A 15897-nucleotide genomic window follows, 5' to 3' on the forward strand; every position below is an offset into this window, starting at 1 on the left:
ATCTGTCCGTTCTCCCCTTTGGGGCTAAGATGCAAATGAATGTGTTTGAATGGATGAGTAAATGGAGAGTGAGTCGTCCTGTCTCGGCTACCTCCCTTTCCTTGGGGGAAGCAGCCTAGGTATATAGATAGATAGATTATTATTTTTTACAAGACTTTAATTTACCTTAGTACAGAGTTATCGACATGGAGGATGGAAATATTGCCTCAGTGGTGGTGGTGGTGGTGGTGGTTATAAAGACGATGATGATGATGATGGCGATTATAAAGACAATGATGATAATGATGATGGTGATGATGATGATGATTATAAAGACGATGATGATGATGATGATGATTATAAAGACAATGATGACGATGATAATGATGATGATGATGATGATGATGATGATTATAAAGACAATGATGATGATGATGATGATGATGTTTATAAAGACGATGATGATGATGATGATTATAAAGACGATGATGATGATGATGGTGATGATGATGATTATAAAGACGATGATGATGATGATCTATCTATCTGTCTGTCTATTGCCAGACGCCATAATCCCGTAAGGGGTGGCCATTTGGCTTTGAGTTATTTGTTTTACGGGGAGGGGCACTAACCCTCCACCAACCCACTTGCTGACACGTAGGGAGCACGTATGGTTTGGTTATATGGTTACCACCCAGCGTTGTAAATGGTTTCTTGGCTTACAGGAAACCATTTGGCTTGTCACTCAATGTAAAGCCACCTGTAAAGGAAAGAAAAGCAATAAGAAGTGACAGGAAAGATGGGAGAAGTAGGAAGAGAGGAGGACAGGCACAGAAAAAGAATGATAAAGGATAAGGAAGAAGTAGGCAGCACTACATCAAGTGAGTGGATGATGATGATGATGATTATAAAAACGACGACAATGATGATGATTATGCAGACGATGATGACGATGATGATGATGATGATGATTATAAAGATGATGATGATGATGATTATAAAGACGATGATGATGATGATGGTAATTATAATGACGATGATGATGATGATGATTATTATTATAAAGACAATGATGATGATTATAATGACGATGATTATAAAGACGATGATGACGATTGTGAAGACGATGACGATAATGATGCTGAAGATGCTTATATAGACGATGACGATGATGATGATGATGATGATGATAATGATGATGATGATGATAATGATGATGATGATGATGATGATGATAATGATGATGATGATGATGATGATGATGACTATTACCACCTCCAACTAGCTTAAGCTGTATATAAGAATGTTTATAAATATATTTGTTTTATTAATAAGGTACCAAACACTTCACAACTAGGGGGCACATTTATAAACATTTTTAAGCTTACCCTGTGTATAATATTGCTTTACTATATATCTATCTCTCTATTACCAGACGCTTCAATCCCGTGAGGGGTGGTCACAAACAAATCGCCTCCATGTCGCTCTGTTCCCCGCCATTTCACTGCCCTTCTCCCAGCTCACACCCCTCTCTCATATACCTCTCCACTCCATCCCTCCATCTCATCCTTGGCCTCCCCCTCCCTCTCCCCCCTCCACTTCACACATATACTCTCCTCGTCAGTCTCTCACTCTGCACTGCTTACTTAAATACTCATACATCTGCTTGGATTCACTTGTTTATAATGTTTGTGTTTGTATAGGATTTGTTTGTGTTTGTATTTGTTTAGACTTGTTTGTGTGTATTTGTTTAGATTTGTGTGTTTGTATTTGTTTAGATTTGTTTGTGTTTGTATTTGTTTAGATTTGTTTGTGTTTGTATTTGTTTAGGTTTGTGTGTTTGTATTTGTTTAGGTTTGTGTTTGTATTTGTTTAGGTTTGTTTGTGTGTTTGTATTTGTTTAGATTTGTTTGTGTGTTTGTATTTGTTTAGATTTGTGTGTTTGTATTTGTTTAGGTTTGTTTGTGTGTTTGTATTTGTTTAGATTTGTGTGTTTGTATTTGTTTAGATTTGTTTGTGTGTTTGTATTTGTTTAGGTTTGTTTGTGTGTTTGTATTTGTTTAGGTTTGTTTGTGTGTTTGTATTTGTTTAGGTTTGTTTGTGTGTTTGTATTTGTTTAGATTTGTGTGTTTGTATTTGTTTAGGTTTGTTTGTGTGTTTGTATTTGTTTAGATTTGTTTGTGTGTTTGTATTTGTTTAGGTTTGTTTGTGTGTTTGTATTTGTTTAGGTTTGTTTGTGTGTTTGTATTTGTTTAGGTTTGTTTGTGTGTTTGTATTTGTTTAGGTTTGTGTGTTTGTATTTGTTTAGGTTTGTTTGTGTGTTTGTATTTGTTTAGATCTTTGTGTTTGTTTGTATTTATGTAGATTTGTTTGTGTTTGTATTTGTTCTGATTCAGCCGCCAAACACTTCACTAAATTAGGCCCGAGGGAATGTCAAAATGTCTTCTTCTTTTTCTTAAGTTTAATATACTGTATATATAAACGTAAGTAAGGTGAAGTTGTGTATATTTCTCGTAAAATCTATACAACACTACTCTTCATCTCCGCCGCCCGATTTCTCGTGTGTAAATCGGCTTTTTCAATCTTTCCTGCTTTAAAACAGTTTCCTCTGCCACTGCCATACCCACGCCCACACCAGCAGACTGAGCCGTGCCCATAATACCTAAGATTCCATGAAGCGAGGGTCCAGTGCAGTGGCCTGTCTTGTCGCTTTGTTGGTTTGTAACGCTGACTGATTACTCTTTCGTTTGTACAGTCGCCATCACAAGTCCTGTCGCTTCTGATTTTCTTTCCATGGACGTTGAAAATCAGTGTGACACATCCACAACAGTCGATGCTGCCGACACTAACCTGTGGTCCAGTGACGCCATCAGTGTCGGCTGCTACGGATCACCACGCTGATTTTCAAAGTCCATGGACAGCAAACCAGGAGAGGCGACAGGACTTTTGATGTCGACTGTACTCTTAACATTGTATTCTAAGTGGCTGCAGATAAATCTCAACAGCTCTTCCTTAGCGATTCATTCTGCACATTACGCATCCACTTGTATGTTGTTGATGGAAGCTATGTCGTATTTAAAACGGTATTAATAGCATACAAGAGACTTGCTGGTGGTAGGTGGTGGCGACCACCATCCACTCACTTGATGTAGTGCTGCCTACTTCTTCCTTCACCTTTATCATTCTTACTCTGCCCTCCTCTCTTCCCATTTCCCCCTTTCCTTCCTGTCGCTTTTTATTACTCTTCTTTCCACTTCAGGTGGATCTACATTGAATTACAAGCCTATTGGTTTCCTGTAATCCAGGAAACCATTTACAACGTTGGGTGGTAACCATACAGGCCTAAGTAGATAACGAGGTGGTAAGTAGCCTGCCATGGTGCCGCTGCTGACTGCGTGGCTAGAGACACAAGCCCATAATTCACCCAGAAGGCAAATCTTTACAATTTTACCCGCGTTGTGAGGCACTGTCAGCCGCAGGGCAAAATAATTTTAATGCGTGAGTATGACCTGTAGAGATGATTGTTTGCCTGCAGTTGATGGGTCTGGTCGGTCAAACAGACTAGGGCTGATGAGCATCAACAATAACACCAGTAACAGCAAAACAAACTTATGGTATAGTAGAGAAGATAAATCGCCCAGGAAGGGGTGCTACGAAGCCTCCCATGCCACTTAAAATACACTTCATACAACTATCAAACACTTCACAATAAAACTGAAGCGATGAATAAAATGGAAGGAAAAAAAGAAAACAAAAACCCTGTGGCCTGTGCTGATGTGCATGGCAACCACTGAACTGTTTTCTGTTCAGTTATTGCTGTCTCCACGGGATTTGTTTTACGGCAAGGACGGCCTCGTTGATTTAGAGGCATTAAATAAAACCTTCATTAAATCCTTCAGTACGTGACACATTTCCTGAGGTAAATAACATCGTCTAAAACTGGATAAACAACTAAACAAACAGTGAAATTACTACTCTACTCCACAAGAGGGACCTCTGTCAAACTCAGACGCTCAAAACAACGCAAAGATACCACAAGTAACCTGACAAAGATTTTCGTAATACCATAGTCAGCCCTAAAATAGTTTCCTCTGACTTGATAGGTATCGTTTTCTGTTCGAACCTCCTCCTCCTCCTCCTCCTCCTCCATCATCATCATCATCATCATCATCCGTCTGGAAGAAGATGGTGCTTTGCCAAAAAAAAAAAAAAAAAAAAAAGTCCTTGTTCTGAAGAGGGTAACTAGAATGAAGAGATAACCTGTACATTAGTTAGTATCTTTTATAAATACGACCCCCGTATACTGGCCTGAGAATCTCCCAACACCTCTTATCCTTCCTTCTCGTGGCTGTACTGATTTCATTTGATAATATTTATTGTTGAGAAAGTTACAGAGTACTTATACAACAAAATAAGGGGGTGGATCTTGCCATACACCTCGATCTTCAGTAAGTAAAATGATATACAATCAGCATCCTTTTTACTCTAATTTAGCCTAAAATTGCCATGTATCCATCTTGAACATAGAGTTATAGCAATTGATTAACACGTTATCCCTTTCCTATGCTTCCCGCCAAAACAAATCTGCGTTTAAAACAATAATTTGATGTGGATTTAAATGTTTGTTTTAAGGTGACGACACAAGTCGTACTTTAACCCCTTACCCATGATGATATACAGCTATGAGCAAAAGTTAGCTGACACTTCTCTGCAGGGTGTGGCAGAGGGAGGTGTGACGGTAATACTATGAAGCACACAACAAAAAGAATATGTGAGGGAAGGCTACTGTCTGTCCTCTGGGGAGTAATGAGAAATAAGGAAGGCAGGACAATGCTGCTAGAGGATGGCAAACTTTTGCACATGACTGTACTTTATCCTTTAGTCCTGCTGCCTCCAGACGATTTTATTCAGCTTAGGGGAGACCTTTTGTGGGATTAGTTGTTGTTATTGTTGTTGTTGTAATCCCAGGCTCGTAGGGACGTGAACACGGTGGATTTCAGGCTTCTCCTTCAGTTTCCCATCCTCCTTTCAGGGGGTAGGGAAGGAGGTGAGGGATTTTTGCATACCCGCGGGCAGCAGATTCGCCTGGTTCTTCCCCTGCCTCATCACCCTGCACGTAGTAAAGGGTAAATAAGGCCACACTAACATCCTTTACTGTACTAAGTCTCTCCCTGGCTGAATAAAATCGTCTGTTCCTAATAAAATACCGTAATAATAAGGCAGTGATTTCTTAACACCCTTTCCTCAGCGATTCATCCTGCACATCACACCTTAGTATCCCTCCCTGTGTTATTCATTTACCCTACTGCTACATTGCTACTACCGCTACTACTACAATTACTACTACTACCACCACCACCACTACTACTACTACAGTCACGGCAAATCCTTCCTGTCTATCTGTACCCGTGTGCCTAACTATTAATTTATCTATCTATGAGTGGTATTTAGGTCGATACTAAACCTTTATAGGTACTCTGAAAATATAGTTGGAGATTCCATAACACCTCTTCCTTAGCGATTTATGCTGCATTATACACCCCAGCATTCCATTGTATGTAATTAATGTAAACTGTGTTGATATTGAAGCGATATAAGTAGGTTAAAAAAGAACGTTGATGTGATATGCTTTGTAGATGCCGTAACACCCATTCCTTAGCGATTTATTCTTCATATTTCATCTCAGTATCTTCTATGTGAACGTTAACCCTTCAATCCGATGAAGCGCTTTCTCTCTCTCTCTCTCTCTCTCTCTCTCTCTATCACGATAATCTTTTATCACAAGTCGTTTCCCTATACCCTTGTCACTCCAACCTGGCCTAAAATTGCCATCTCTCCATTTTGAGTGCCGAGTTATAACAAGAGATTAACAGTACGATGCTAGTCACGAAGAAGTGCCTTGGCTAGGATGTGAGCAGCAGTAATGTCTGTTTCTGCCACTCAGCTGTGAAAGAAGCGGCAGCAAGGGTGAAATTCGGGCCAAATTAAGAAAAAAAAAAGTCTCCCCTGAATAAATCGCACTGTGGTAGAAAACGAGAAACTCCTGATCGGACTGAAGGGATTAATCGACAAAGAGAATAAATCGCTAAGGAGGAGGTGCTAATAGTCTTCCCGTAGCATTCTAAATAGGTGGTTTATAAATGTGCTAAAATTTTCACAGTTGGCGCCGTGGAGACCATGCTAGATTCCCACCATAGGCTGCAGGTTAGTGCCCTTACCCTCTTAGCAACTTTCCCTTAGCGATTTAGTTTGCCTAGTACAGCTTACCATGCTAGATTCCCACCATAGGCTGCAGGTTAGTGCCCTTACCCTCTTAGCAACTTTCCCTTAGCGATTTAGTTTGCCTAGTACAGCTTACCATGCTAGATTCCCACCATAGGCTGCAGGTTAGTGCCCTTACCCTCTTAGCAACTTTCCCTTAGCGATTTAGTTTGCCTAGTACAGCTTACCATGCTAGATTCCCACCATAGGCTGCAGGTTAGTGCCCTTACCCTCTTAGCAACTTTCCCTTAGCGATTTAGTTTGCCTAGTACAGCTTACCATGCTAGATTCCCACCATAGGCTGCAGGTTAGTGCCCTTACCCTCTTAGCAACTTTCCCTTAGCGATTTAGTTTGCCTAGTACAGCTTACCATGCTAGATTCCCACCATAGGCTGCAGGTTAGTGCCCTTACCCTCTTAGCAACTTTCCCTTAGCGATTTAGTTTGCCTAGTACAGCTTACCATGCTAGATTCCCACCATAGGCTGCAGGTTAGTGCCCTTACCCTCTTAGCAACTTTCCCTTAGCGATTTAGTTTGCCTAGTACAGCTTACCATGCTAGATTCCCACCATAGGCTGCAGGTTAGTGCCCTTACCCTCTTAGCAACTTTCCCTTAGCGATTTAGTTTGCCTAGTACAGCTTACCATGCTAGATTCCCACCATAGGCTGCAGGTTAGTGCCCTTACCCTCTTAGCAACTTTCCCTTAGCGATTTAGTTTGCCTAGTACAGCTTACCATGCTAGATTCCCACCATAGGCTGCAGGTTAGTGCCCTTACCCTCTTAGCAACTTTCCCTTAGCGATTTAGTTTGCCTAGTACAGCTTACCATGCTAGATTCCCACCATAGGCTGCAGGTTAGTGCCCTTACCCTCTTAGCAACTTTCCCTTAGCGATTTAGTTTGCCTAGTACAGCTTACCATGCTAGATTCCCACCATATTCCTTTTGTTGTACAGTCTCAGAAATAAGCACCGTTCAACTATACCTTCATTTACAGACTACGTAGCAACTTTTCCATACCGATTTATTTTGCATTGTACAGCTTACCATGCTAGTGTCCCACCAAAGGCTCAAGGTTAGTATCCTACCTTCATTTACAGGTTTCCTAGCAACTTTCCTTTATTCCTTTACGCTTGCTGAATGAAGTATCGCTGCCCTTTTCCTTCATTGTCAGGCTTCGTAGCAATTTTTCCTTAGCGATTTATTTTGCATTAGCTTAACATGCTAGGTTAATTTGCGGGCATGTTCCAAGTGGCTTTGAAGCTTTCGTAGCACCTCTTCTTTAGCGACTTAACCCAGCTGCTAAACGCGTTCTGTGCCATGGTAATCAGGCTAACTGGGATGGAAGGAACAGCGTGTATTCTCATCGTGCTCCCTAACACCTCTTCCTTAACGATTTATTTTCTTTATTATTCCTTGCTCTCCTTGTCTGTCATTTAAATCATTCCAATACTACCACACTCAGCTAAATGACATACACATTATTAACCAGCCGTATCCAAGAATAAATCGATCAGGAAGAGGTGTTAGGGAGCCACCATGATTTACGAGTATAGATGATAGTGAAGGAGATGTGATGCATGTTATCTCTCTCTCTCTCTCTCTCTCTCTCTCTCTCTGGCTATTTCTGTCTATTTCTGTTTGTCTGTCTGCCTGTATATCTATCTATCTATCTGTCTATCTATCTATCTGTCTATCCATCAGCCAATTTATGTCTATATCTGCTATCTCTCGATCTATCTGTCTGTCTGTTAATCTGTCTGTCTGTCTGTCTATCTCTGTCTATCTATCTGTCCGTCAGTCTGTCTATCTATCTATTTATCTCTCTATGTCTGTTTATCTATCTGTCTGTCTATCTATTTATCTATCTGTCTATCTATTTATCTGTCTATCTATTTAACTGTCTGTCTATCTATTTAACTCTGTCTGTCCATCTCTATCTATCTATCCATCTCTATCTATCTGTCTATCTATATGTCTGTTTATCTGTCTGTCTATCTATCTGTCTCTCTGTCTATTTATCTATCTATGTATCTGCCTGTCTGTCTGTCTATCTGTTTATCTATCTATCTCTTTATCTGTCTATCTATCTATCTCTGTCTATCTATCTATCTGTCTGTCTATCTCTGTCTATCTGTCAGTTTGTCTGTCTATCTATCTACCGTATCTATGCATGTATCTATCTGTCTGTCTGTCTATCTGTCTATCTATATGTCTACCTATCTATCTATCTGTCTATTTATATATCTATGGTGTGTCTGTCTGTCTATCTATCTATCCCTCTATCTATCTGTCTACTTATGTTTATCTATCTGTCTATCTATCTATCCTATCTATGTCTGTCTCTATCTATCTGTCCATCTATCTGTCTACCTATCTGTCTATCTATCTGTCAATTTATCTTATCTATGTATCTGTCTCTGTCTATCTGTCTGTCTATCTAACTCTATCTATCTTTATCTGTCTGTCAATCTCTATGTATCTGTCTATCTATTTTTCTCTATTTATCTATCTGTCTATCTATCTATCTGTCCAATCTCTATCTGTCTGTCTATCTGTTTATCTATCTGTCTCAATCAGTCTATCTGTCTGCCTATCTATCTGTCGTTCTATCTATCTGCCTGTGTGTGTCATTCTATCTATCTGTCTATTTGTCTATCCATCCATCCATCTATCCATCTGTCTGTCTGTCTATCAATGTGTCTGTTTGTCTATATCTGTCCATCTATCTATTTGTCTATCTGTCTGTCTATCTGTTTATCTGTCTGGCTGTCTATCTATCTCACTGTCATTCTATCTATCCAGCTGTCTCTATCTATCTATCTATCTATCTATCTACTGTCTATCTATCTGTCTTTATCTATCCATTTATTTGTCTATCTATCTATCTATCTACTGTCTATCTGTCTGTCTATTTATCTATCCATTTATTTGTCTATCTATCTATCTGTTTATCTCAGTCTGTCTATCTATTTAGCTGTCTATCGGTCCATCTATCTATCTATGTATCGGTCTATTTATTTCTGTCGGTCTACCTATTTGTTTATCAATCTTTCGGTCTATCTATCTGTCTATCTATCGATCCATCTATTGTTTATCGGGTATTTTTTCTTATACAAAAATTGATAACATTTTTAGAGGTTCCTGTGCAGTCATTTCTCTCTCTCTCTCTCTCTCTCTCTCTCTCTCTCTCTCTCAGCCTCCGCCCTGTCCACTTCCGTTATTAACAGGTCACACCCATTTCCACACACACACACACACACACACACACACCTGGTAACACTGGGGGCTTCGTAGCACCTCTTCCTTAGCGATTTATTACACCTTGAAATTCTCCAGCATGGAATCTGTATCGTTTGAATATCGATTTAATTCGTATCCATAAATTACAAGATGATAGTGAGGTGTAATGTGCAAAATAAATCGCTAAGGAAGAGGTGCTACGGAGCCTTCTGTCAAGTAGAGTACATTAATTACTAAGTTATGGCCAAGTGTAGTGTCATTGGAGAGTTGCTTTGACTAGTAACCAAGGAGACTCATACCTACCTCATGTCAACGGCTTGTCAAATTTCATACAGTACACCCACCAGTTAGTATGCACGCTGTGGGAGTGGCCCAGTTCCGTCAGGTGAAGTCAAAATCATAGTAAAAACCAAGGAGACTCCGTGCTACCTCATAACTACATGCCACCACGATTGAATATTTAGGTGGTTGTGGCCCTGTTCCCTTAGGTGAAAACAAACAGACTATAGTGAATCCTGGGCCCTGTGAGGTAGAGGATCGCCCACTTGGCATATTTGTTCATTTAGCTTCATTAAGTACATTTCGCTGTGCTGCTGGTCGTACTACAGCGTGACGTCATCGCTATGCGCAGCCTCCCCTATTCGTGGTTCTCTCTCTCTCTCTCTGTTTTGGCCCAAATTTTCATCTTTCTGCAACTCACTTCACGTAGCTAGTTCAAAGGCGGAAAAAGGCAACGCTACGACTCGACACCATATTCATAGCATTTCTTCGTGACTAGTATTATATTCTTGTGTTAATTACTTTTTAGTGCCCATTTTTACACCTAGTATAAGTAAACAGAAACTCTGTATACTTTTACAACAATTAACGTTATTGGTATTAGTGAAGTGTATATTTATAATCAAAAGTTGGCAACACTGGTGCGGTGCAAGGGTGAATATGTTGCCACATTAGCGCTTTTCCCGCTAGATCTATAGATATTAACCACCATTTAGCGGTAATAAATGTACCTATATTCCAGATATTTCTACTAACTCTCATCGTTATTACATTGATTACGAGCCCTTTTCGAGTGATTTTCTGGTGATTTTTTGCATTAATCGCTATTTTACCTGCCTCTCAGAAGTATTGGCAACCCTAGGCTGAAATATTCAGTCAGTTATGTTTTGTCTGTGGCGTAGGTGTTGTGAGGCCTGCATGGCTCGTGTCAGCCCTTCACTGCGATGAATTGTGTTTATTTCTTCAGCTTCTTAGAAATGTAGCGAAGGGGGAAATGGTGGCTGCATCTAACTCCGCCTGTTTGAAAAGTTTATCCAAAACTGAAGAAATCCGTAGTCGGTAAAAAAGTCCGATTGATGATGGGTAAAGCACAACAAAACAATAGTAACAACAACAACAACCAAAAAAGAATTGTTTTATGACAATTTTGATGTAGGTTTCTGTGCTGAGTAAAATCGCCAGGCGTTAACCAGAAATAAGTTCCACACATTAAGCGTGAATACAGAATACGGAATCTGAAATGGATATTGTTTTGAATGTGTTAATGTGTTGTGCAGAAAAAAATCTCGGCATTTCATACAGTTTAATGTGATATACAGAAGAAAACGCAGCATTCGTAAATTTTGGTGCAGAATAAAAAACTATTACTGTATTTCGTAAAGTTATGTGATAGAAGAAATGAGCAGTGTTCGTAATTTAATGTGATAGGGAAAAATATCCCGTAGTTTAATTTTACAGGAAAAATTCGTGAAGGTTTATGTCATTGCAGAAATACTTGTAATATTGTGTAAAATTTCAAATGATATACAAAATTACTCTTAATATTTCGTAAAGAGTAATATGCTGAAGTAATCCATATTTGTATCTGTAGTCGCTAAGTGCCGCTGTCCTCCATTCCACACCGCCCTCATTCATGTACCTCCACCTCACCCCCACCACATATGCTCTTCTAGTCTCTCTCTCTCTCTCTCTGCAATATGGTGTCTATCTGTCTGTGTTTCTCTTTAGCCAGACTCTTTCTCTGTATGGGGTGGCCAGAAACTTCCTCCATGTCACGCAGTCATATGCCATCAACCTGCCATCCCTCCAACATACACCTTCATATTAACTGTATACGAGTGTGCCTGTTAGCCTCCTGCCTCTACCCCATTCTCGGCCTCCTCCTAACTCACATACTCTCCTAGTCAGTCTCTATCTGTGTCCTTAACCATGCGTCTTGATCCCGTAAACTGATGGCTACATGTCAGTCTGTCCCATGTCACGCTGTCCACCTTCACTATGTCCTCCCTCCATCCCACACTGCTCATACAGTACACTGCATGTATTCCCGACTCATCCTACCTCTGCATCACCCTCCCCCTGCAGTTCACACACACACACACACACTCTCTCTCTCTCTCTCTCTCTCTCTCTCTCTCTCTCACACACACTCGCACACACACACACACACACACTCTCTCTCTCTCTCTCACACACACACACACACACACACACACAAACACACTCGCACACTCACACACACACACTCTCTCTCTCTCTCTCTCTCTCTCTCTCACACACACACACACACACACACACACACACACACTCGCACACTCACACACACACACTCTCTCTCTCTCTCTCTCTCTCTCTCTCACACACACACACACACACACACACACACACACTCTCTCTCTCTCTCTCTCTCTCTCTCTCTCTCACACACACACACACACACACACACACACACACACACACACACAGGGTGAGTAATTGCAACATGAAATTTTGTGTGATATAACCAGGTTTGTGACGTGGTGGGGGAGGTGTAGATCAAGTATGTATTATTGGGGAGGGAGGTGTGGTTTAGGTATCCTGTTGAACATACACTACGGTGGATATGGAAGGGGCGTGTACGAGAAGCAGGGAGGGGTAAAGGGATGCTGTGACGTATGTGTCGATGTATGTATGTTTGTTTGTATGTATGTACAGTATGTATGTTTGTATTTATGTATGTATGTATGAATTTATGTATGTATGTATGTTTGTGTTTATGTATGCATGTATATGTATGTTTGTATTATGTATGTATATTTGTAGTTATATATGTATGTATGTATTTATGTATGTATGTGTGTATGACGGAGGGTAAGCTGTAAGAGTTTTATGATCAAAGTGTGTGATGTCCCTTGTGTGTATAAAGCCGTGGTTGTGTTGTGTCAGTGGCATTTATATGACAGCCAGGATTCAGGTCACGTATGTAAGCCAGCAGGCAGGCGTCTTGCTCTTACCAGGCTTCCAAGCATATTAATATTCTCATGTCTGTGAATCACTCTCAGCTGAAGCAAATTCTCTGAAGTTGCCAGGAACAGAGCACCACTAGAGTTGTGCCCACTGTGAAAGTATTTATGGTACCTTAAAAGCATTAGCATTCAGGCTTGTATGACTCACTTATAGCCTCAACATAATAGTCTGGAGTTGTCACGAATACACCACAGAAGTTCACTGTCAGAGAGTTAAACGCTTGATTTTTTAGATACTCTGTCCACCTTAACTTGGTCAAAAATCATGTCTTTGTCTAAGTGCTCGGAGTTTCGTCTTTCTGCAGCATATTTCACGTAGCTCATTGACAGCAAAAGCAACACTATGGCGCTACCCCCTCTCCACAGCATTTGTTCGTGACTATCATTATAATTATTCACGTGCTGCCTTGCTGCTACAGGTCAGCATTCAAGACAGACGGCAGTTGTAGCTTCGTTAAAATGAACTGCTTCTAGTTAACCCTTGGATGCTGGTGCCGTCATGTTTATTCTTGTAAGCACCAGGTGATTTTATGTAGCGTAGGGAAGGCTTTTTTTTTTTTTTTTTTTTTACTGAAGGGATTTGTTAAGCCCATTGTTAACGCATCCAGCTTTTAAAGTCTGTTCAAAGCTGCACATAGCTGTTTGAGTCAGTGAGAACACAATACTTCAGCAGAGTATTGCTGTGTAAAATTCTTGCTCCATATGAATTGGAAAATTTCCCTGGTTGAGGAGCACCAAAACAGTGATTTCTTATCAACTACTGAACCAAAATTGGCATATCATATTATTTGGACTCAGAAAAAATGTCTTCCAGGGGTACACGTTAAAAAAAAAGCTAAGATATATATATATATATATATATATATATATATATATATATATATATATTATATATATATATATATATATTATATATATATATATATATATATATATATATATATATATATATATAGCAAAAGAATGGCCAAAACACAGCCTTACTCTGTGGCGCCCGTTGCACGTCTGTGGTGTGGACGCCAATATCTTGACACTCAAGTTGATGCAAGAATAAAAATTATAGATATATTCTTGAACTGAAAGAATTAATATGAGATTAACCGTTTCAAGATAGCATGAATAAAAGAAGACGTCATGGGTCTGGCAATGAAAAATAAAATACAGGCCATCGTATTGCCCGTGAAAAAATGTACAAACACGTGATAGGAATGAAGGTATTGAAAGGTGACACTGTGCCTGGCAACTGACTGACCTTCACCTGTACCCCCACCCCACCCCCACCCACACCCACCTGCCCCTAACACCCGTCCACCCACACTGTCATTCCTCACACGCCTCCACTCACACACTTCACTAAAACACCAATGCCCACCCATTCCACCCTCATACCACGCATCCTATTACACCACCCACCTTCACCCCCCCCACCCCGCCCTCACCCACCTAACCTAATCCACACCCACCACCCTAACACCCACTCACTTTAACCCAGCCACACCCAACCTCACCCACCTACCTCTCACACCCATCCACCAACTCCCACCCATACCCACCTGCAGTCAGATCCCCCTTCCCCGGCCCCCCCCTCCTCCTACCGCAATAGCACTGCCAAACACATACTGGCAATGTGTGACAATAACCCATCACCCCACCTAACCACTCCCACTCACCCTTACTCACACCCACACCCACCCACCCACCCACACCCACATCAACACCCACACCCAACCCCCCTTCACCCACCCACACACACACACACACACACACATACACACACACACACACACACCACCACCACCACCCAACCAACCCCCCTCACCCACACCCACCACCCACCCAACCCCCCTCACCCACACCCACTACCACCCACACCCACCCAACTCCCCCTTACCCACACCCACTACCAACCACACCCACCCAACCCCCCTCACCCGCACCCGCTACCACCCACACCCACCTAACTCCCCTCACTCACACCCATTACCACCCACACTCACCTAACCCCCCCCTCACCCACACCCACTACCACCCACACCCACCCAACTTCCCCTCACCCACACCCATTACCACCCACACCCACCAATTCCCCATCACCCACCCCCACACCCGCACACATCCATCTACACTCACATTCACCTCCACCCACACCCACCCAACCCCACTCTCACGGACTCAGTCCCCTCTGAAAGTTTACATTTTTTCAGAGACATACGTAAAGGTGAGGACTGGTATTGTGGTGTGGTGTGGTGTGGTGTGATGTGTGGTGTTGTCATGTAGTGTTGTGGTGTGTGATGTGATGTGTAGTGTGGTGTGATGTAATGTGGTGTGGTGTAATGCGATGGTGTGGTGTAGTGATGTAATGATGGTGTGGTGTGTTGTGGTGTGTTGTGGTGTGGTGTGTTGTGGTATGGTATGATGTAGTGTAGTGTAGTGTTGTGTGGTACGGTGTAGTCTGGAATAGTGTGATGTGGTGTGACGTGTGTAGTATGGTGTTGTGGTGTGTGGTGTGGTGTGCTGTGTGATGTGAAGTAGTGTAGTGTAGTGTGATATCATATGGTCTGGAATAGTGTGATGTGGTGTGACGTGTGTAGTATGGTGTTGTGGGGTGTGGGGTGTAGTATGGTGTTGTGGGGTGTGGTATGTAGTATGGTGTTGTGGGGTGTGGTGTGTAGTATGGTGTTGTGGGGTGTGGTGTGGTGTGCTGTATGATGTGAAGTAGTGTAGTGTAGTGTGATATCATATGGTCTGGAATAGTGTGATGTGGTGTGACGGTGTGGTATGGTGTGGTGTGGTAAGGATGGCATAAATTGCAAACAAAGCCAGCATCCGGGGTGGAGAACAGCATAGAGAGGTGGAGCCAGTACAATGGTGTCCCTTTTAAATATCATCATCATCATTAGCATCATTATCATCATCATCATCATCTGTCGTCATAATCATCATTATCATCATCATCCTTATCATCATTGTTATCATCATCATCATCATCATACTCATCATCATCACCATTTTATTGTCTATATGCCCTACTCACATTAAGTTGACCAATAATTGCCATCATCATTAATATTATTATCATCATCATCATCCCTTAAAATCTATATATCTATCTATTGCCAGACGCCTTAATCCC

Source organism: Coenobita brevimanus, chromosome 108 (genome assembly GCF_032717465.1).
Source record: "Coenobita brevimanus isolate Jiangsu-jjx chromosome 108, ASM3271746v2, whole genome shotgun sequence".
Classification (NCBI taxonomy): domain Eukaryota; kingdom Metazoa; phylum Arthropoda; class Malacostraca; order Decapoda; family Coenobitidae; genus Coenobita; species Coenobita brevimanus.